Below are 7027 nucleotides of genomic sequence, written 5' to 3'. Positions count from 1 at the left end.
TTCATTTTGGGCTTTCTTTGTTGGGCCTTTTAGATAAGCCCAATACCTTGAAATAAAATATAATTATCTATCTATTTAAATTATAGCTTAAAAAATAAGCCTTTATACTATTTCTTTTTGGGCCTTTGATTTTTTTTTTTTTTTTTTTTTTTTAGAATTGTAAAAAAATAAATAAATAAAATTGTATTGATGTAAATTTTAATTTTGTATATAATAAATTTGTAAAATTTTAAATGTAATTTGTAATTTAACGGATAATAAAATAAAATATTTCCCGTGGTTTATGGACGATGCTTTCCGCCTCCGGTTTCGCAATAATAAAATAAAATAATTTTTATTCTGGTTTTGGACAAAAACACCGACCCGGAAATATTATATAAATATATTAAAAAAACTATTATTTAATATAGAATAATATTATTATTATTAGTAAATTACGAATTTGGCCTTCTTTTTATAATTCTAAAAATTGAACTGTGACACATCAGTACATGGATGAACTCGTAATTACACTCGAATGAGAATTACTGCATATACCAATAAATTACAGTTGACTTCAAAATTTAATCTGATTTTGTTCTGTCTTTCTTTTCGGGTTTCCCCTTAAGATTTTAAAAACGTGTTTACCAAATAGAGGTTTCCACATTTTATAAACAATATTTCGTTTTCTCCCAAACTGATGTGAGATCTCACAATCCACCCCGTTTGGGCCCCAAAGTCCTCACTAGCAGATCGTCCGGTGTCTGGTTCTGATACCATTTGTAACAACCCAAATCCACCGCTAGCAAATATTGTCCTCTTTGGGCTCTCCCTTTCGAGCTTCCCCTCAAGATTTTTAAAACGCGTATGCTAGGAAGAGGTTTCCACGCCTTTATAAGAAATGTTTTGTTCTCCTCCTGACTGATATAGGATCGCACATCTATACTCGACGACCTCCTCCCAGAAAGCGTGCGAGTAAGAACAAAACATGCTGAAAAGACTCGGGTATGCGATATGAGGATAGTCTTTACTCTGAGAAGCGAGATGTGAGTAACATCCAGATCTCGACATTGAAGCCATTTGAGCTAACCAAACACTCGAAGTCAATTACACAATCAAAACCGTCCCTTTCGTTATCAATCGTACATCAATATTCCTATATACCATTGACCATTTGATATGGCATTAAGTTCTAGGACATGCACAATAGGTTACATGTAAAGTCTTTGGTCTAAAATTTGGCCTTTTGACCACTTTTCAATCAGCTAAAAGCCATGCATTAATGCTAGGGTTGCGCTTGTTTTCTTCATATGTTCTTCGTGCACGATCATTTCACACGTGGTCAAACTAATGCCTGATTGGTCTTTCGAGTTGTCTTTTGTGACTTTGCGAGCCTTTGTCTTGTTCGGATTTGAATTTCAAATACGTTGGTTCGAAGAATTCTGTATCCATTGACATACAGCTTGACAAGCTTTCCATTTTTGTCGGAGCTTCCGGGCACTGCCCCATTTCCTAATTATATGGCTGGATGTGAGTTGTACTCCACAAGGAGCCAAACGGGTTTATGGCTATAACAGTCTAAACTCATCGCTAATAAATACTGTCCACTTTGACTAACTCATTACCTATCATCGTTAGTTTCATGATTTTAAAACGCGTCTGCTAAGGAGAGGTTTCCACACTATTATAAGTAATGTTTTGTTCCTTTCTCCAACGGGATTTCACAGGATTTGAACCTACAAACCTATATAACGGTCGTGTTTGAACCAAGTTGATTATTGTTTGTTTAGTCACAAGAAACACCCGAACGTCCGTGTCTCACATTAATGAATTTTTTTTTCTTTTTGTTCTTTTTGGAACATGAATAGAGAAAAGGGGAAAATTCGTTTCATTGAAAAAGATGTACATAAATGTTCTCGAAATAGTCACAATAATTGAGCACAAAGAGCCAATGAATTTTTCCTCAGCCTCGAGTTGCCCCGTGATCCCATGGTTGGAAATTAATAATTGAATTCGTCTGCAAATACATTGAATTTTTGCATGAGAATCAAATTTTTAAATATCCAATATCTTTCGTTATTTAAAACGTGGATCTCCGTCACTTGTTATGAATTATCCTTCAATGAATAACTGAAAAATCAATACTCAAATTGGTTTACCCATAGAAGTGAAAAGCAGTTAATTTGAGCTAATAAGATCGTGAATAATTCGAGAAATTAACTAAATTCTATGAATTATATTGGAATTTCTAATATATATATATATATATATATATATATATATATATATATATATATATATATATATATATATATATATATATAAAAGTGTTCAAACTTTAGGGGCAAAATGGTAATTTTCCTTTAAAAAATTGAAGTTCACATTTATTTATATTTTCTAGAAACATTAGATAAAGGTGGATTTTATAAATATTATAAAAAATAATAATTTTTTATTTGACTATGCAATAAAAGGGGAACTAAAACCATAAATAATTACCAAATATGGTATAATTTTTAACTTTAAAATAGAAAACAATAAAAAAAAATGGAATTACCAAACAAATTTTTAATATCTCATTTCTATAAAATATAAAAATATAAATATAAATTTGATTTTACCAAATGGACATTATTATAATTTATATTTTTTATTTTTACCAAATGGACAATAAATAAATAAATAAATAAAAACTCTCAATATATATATTTTTTTTAATGACATATAAAATAAAAGTAAAATTATTATATGAATTATTTCTTTTAAATAACATTAATTCTTAAATTGATATTGTATAATAAAAACAAAAGATTGCGTTGATTAAAAACAAATAAATAAAATAAAAATAAAACCTCGGGCTTCGTAATTTCCTTCTAATTCGCTGGCTCCGGTTACTAGGCGAATTATATTTAAGCTATTTAATTCCCACACCACTTATTTAAATATTCAAAAATAAATTAAAAGTCAAAATTAAATTTTAGGGCTTAGTTTCGTAATAATAATAATAATAATAATAATGTAATATTCGGTTCATTTATGTATCTCTTTTTTACTTTGATGTCACGGTCGCATTTAGCCCACAACAAAATGCAACCCTTGTCATTCTCAAACCTAACCATCGACTGACTACAACGCTCGTCATCAGTTGTTCCTAAGTCTAACCCCTTGTTTGACGTTTAAAGATCCCATGTCCCAAACCCAACACTGTAAAAATGCATTTATTCAGCATTTGTAGTGTTGTTACCTAGAAAACTCGCGCCGGTATGCTCAATTCATTGTATACATTGTTATTTTCTTTCATAAATTTAAAGTTGGTCGTTTTGAAACGTAGCTTGTGAGATCTCACATTGGAGAGAGAAACAAAACAGTTCTTGTAAAAGTGTGGAATATTCTCCTTCGCAGATGCATTTTAAAATCTAGAGGGGAAGCTCAAATAGTACAATATCGGTTAGTGGTGGGCTTTAGCTGTTACAAATGATATCAAAGTCAGTCATTGGGCTGTGTGCTAGCGAGGACGTTGGGCCCCACGTCCATTGAAGAGGGGACAAAATATTCCCTATAATGGAGAGGTCGTGCGACATGAAGACATTGATAGCAATATGGGGGAAGTTCCCATCAGGCAACAACGGTTACGCCTGACCCTACTTAAGCATGCGTATTATGTCAGTGAAGACTTGGTGTGAAGCCTTGTAGCTTACGTTAGAAGAGCAAAAGGCACGTGGCTAGGGTAAGCTGAGGGGGGACAGCGTAAGTGAGCGAATGTGTGTAAGCCCAGTCAAAGATGACTGTTCTAGGCGGGCCACCTACCTTTGAATGGTCTTGGTCCTACGGACCGTGAACGGATTCGCCTCTGGCCTCTGGGTATGTCGGAACCGCATAAGTTCACCGGGGTGGAGCACGGTCCGCCAAAATCGGCATAGGTTAGGTGCTATTGATGGAACATGGTAAGCCTATCTTTCTCCATATGGAAGTGCTCCGGGCACATAGAGATGTGGGTAGAGTCAGCCTCAAAAAGCAAAGGCCAAGCTGTAGGTGTGAAAATTTTTCCCTAGTGGACACGTTTTAAAACTTTGACTGACGTAGCTGTGTGCTTGGAGTCGAGAAATACTTTTTTATAGCATACGCATTTTAAAACTTTGAGGGAAAGCCCAAAAGAGAAAACCCGACATAGCTGTGTGCTTGGATTGAAGAAATACTTTTTCATAGGGGACGCATTTTAAAACTTTAAGGGGAAGTCCAAAAGAAAAAACCCGATGTAGCTGTGTGCTTGGACTCGAGAAATACTTTTCCCTAGCGTACACGTTTTAAAACTTTGAGGGGAAGCCCAAAAGAAAAAACCCGACATAGCTATGTGCTTGGACTCGAGAAATACTTTTCCTTAGCGGACGCGTTTTAAAACTTTGAGGGGAAGTCCAAAAGAGAAAACTCCACATAGCTATGTGTTTGGACTCGAGAAATACTTTTCCCTAGCGAACGCGTTTTAAAACTTTGAAGAGAAGCCCAGAAGAGAAAACCGAACATAGCAGTGTGCTTGGACTCGAGAAATAATTTTCATATATGGTATATTTTATTGACATTTGTTTAAATTTTTAATAATTTGGAGTTTTTTTTTTTATTTTTTTTTTTTTTTATTTTAAATTATGTAACGTGTTAAGGCAAGTCAATCATTGCATTTAATTCCCACTCGGCTTTGGTCGGTTTCACATATTGCCTCTTTCGTTTGCAATTCAAATTTCCTTATTTTTTTAATCCAAGAAAAAAAATATCTCACTTTCTTGGAAATACCATATAATAACATAAATTATTTATTTTATTAAACTAATAAATGCATTTAATTTAATTTAATTTAATTTTAGTTTCATCGAAACCCATGCATTTACTTCAAATTAATTATCTCTCTCTCTTAAAAAATTTATAGAAAAAGTCATATCTATTTATATATATTATTATTAAATATAGTTTAATAAATAAAATTATCAATTATTGTTTGAACCAATCGAAATTAAACTATTTTTATATTCATATTATTTTTTTAATTATTATTATTAATATATTAAATTAATAACTAAATCTAATAAAATTTACATATCAAATATTTACCGGTCACAGTAAATCATTAACATCGACCTCAAATTTTAAATATTATTAATTTTTATAATAATTTTTAGAAATAGGGTCGATTAGTTTCAGTTGGGTTATAACCCTATTTTTTTAGTTAATTGGGTTGACCCGATCAAAAAATGTCAACTCGCAAACCGACCCGAGTTTTTCAGTTTTTTAAAAAATTAAATCCAACCCAATCCAACTTTTATGTTTTGGGTTCGGTAGTACGAGTTCATCGAGTTATTGAGTCGTATGAACATCCATAAATGTTTCATAGATCCACGATTTAACATTACGCTACAAATTCGAATATATACTTTCACGTGTCGTTTAACTCTAAAGAAAAATGTTACGTTATAGAATTGAGTAGGTTGTCGCAGTACAAAAGTGAAGCAATATTGTCTTGTAGCAATTTGGCATTTTTGGTCGCAAACATATACTTAAATTGGTACATTTCAACCTAAGTGGACCCTCGCACATAGTTCATTAGATTTTGTGAAGTCGCTAAAAACGCTCTTAATGATCGACCATTAATTGCCCGTGAATTGTCTCTTTCCGGGGCATTCAAAGAAAATAGGTCACACGTTTAAATGAAATGCATCCCTTAAAATATCATTGTAGGTGCAAAAATGTCCCGATGTAGACCGTTATAAGGTTCTAGGTTTTTCCTAACGCGTAAAATTGTCGAGAGAAGACAAAAATGAATCGGTGAAAGTTTTTCAGACTCGAAATTAATTATTAGTAACGGTGTTGGAAGAACAGTGTTTAGAAAAGTGCATATCGAATTAAAAAATGAAAATAAATTTATAATACTAACAAAAATTTTATGTTAAAAATATCATGTCACAAAAAAGATAATAATGGAGTATTTGATGAGGGTCAAAACTTTAATCATGAAGAACAATACTAGGAATATATATGGAGAAACATTAATATATAAAAAATATATTAAATTAATTAATTAATCATTAAGATTTTAGGGGGCTGCTCCATTACCTAGAGATATTAACTCAATTAAATTAAATATATTTAATTATTTGATAAATATTAATAAAATATAAAATCAATCTTCCCCTATGTTCCATTTTTCTCTCATCTATCTATTTCATAAATAATTTTAATTATAATATATATGTGTGTGTATGTTTTTTTTTGTTCGGTTATCGAGGACTAGTGGACACTAAGCCCGTAGCAGATATTGTTTGCTTTGGCCCAGTGCGTATTGTCGTCAACCTCATAATTGTAAAACACTTGTTAGGGAGAGACAACACTCTTGTAAGAAATGTTTTGTTTCTCTCTCCAATCGATGTGGGATCTCACAATCCACCTGTTTGGAGCCCAATATCCTAACGGGCACACCATCTAATGGCTGACTATGGTCTCTCCAATCGATGTGGGAACTCACAATCCACCCCCTTGGGGCCCAGTGTCCTCGATGGCACACCATGTGGTGTTTGGTTCTGATACCGTTTGCAACAGGGAATGCTTCGTTCCACTTTTTTACTGATGTGAGATCTCACAATCCACCCCTTTGGAGCCTAGATCCTAACTGGTACCCCGTCTGGTGTCTGACTATGGTCTCTCCAGTCGATGTGGGAACTCACAATCCACCCTCTTGGGTCCCAGTGTCATCGCTGGCACACCATCTAGTGTTTGGTTATGATACCATTTGCAACAGGGAATGCTTCATTCCACTCTTTAATTGATGTGAGATCTCACAATCCACCTCTTTTGAGCCCAATATCCTAACTAGCACACCGTCTGGTGTTTGACTATGGTCTCTCCAATCGATGTGGGAACTCACAATCCACCCCCTTGGGGCCCAGTGTCCACGATGGCACACCATCCGGTGTTTGGGTCTAATACCATTTGCAATAGGGAATGCTTTGTTACTTCTTCAACCGATGTGAGATCTCACAATCCATCCCCTTGGGGCCTAGTGTCC

The sequence above is a fragment of the Cucurbita pepo genome, chromosome 17, assembly GCF_057944985.1.
Source record: "Cucurbita pepo subsp. pepo isolate OVF chromosome 17, ASM5794498v1, whole genome shotgun sequence".
Taxonomy (NCBI): Eukaryota; Viridiplantae; Streptophyta; class Magnoliopsida; order Cucurbitales; family Cucurbitaceae; genus Cucurbita; species Cucurbita pepo.
The sequence above is the reverse complement of the archived record's forward strand: the minus strand, read 5'-3'. Positions refer to the sequence as shown.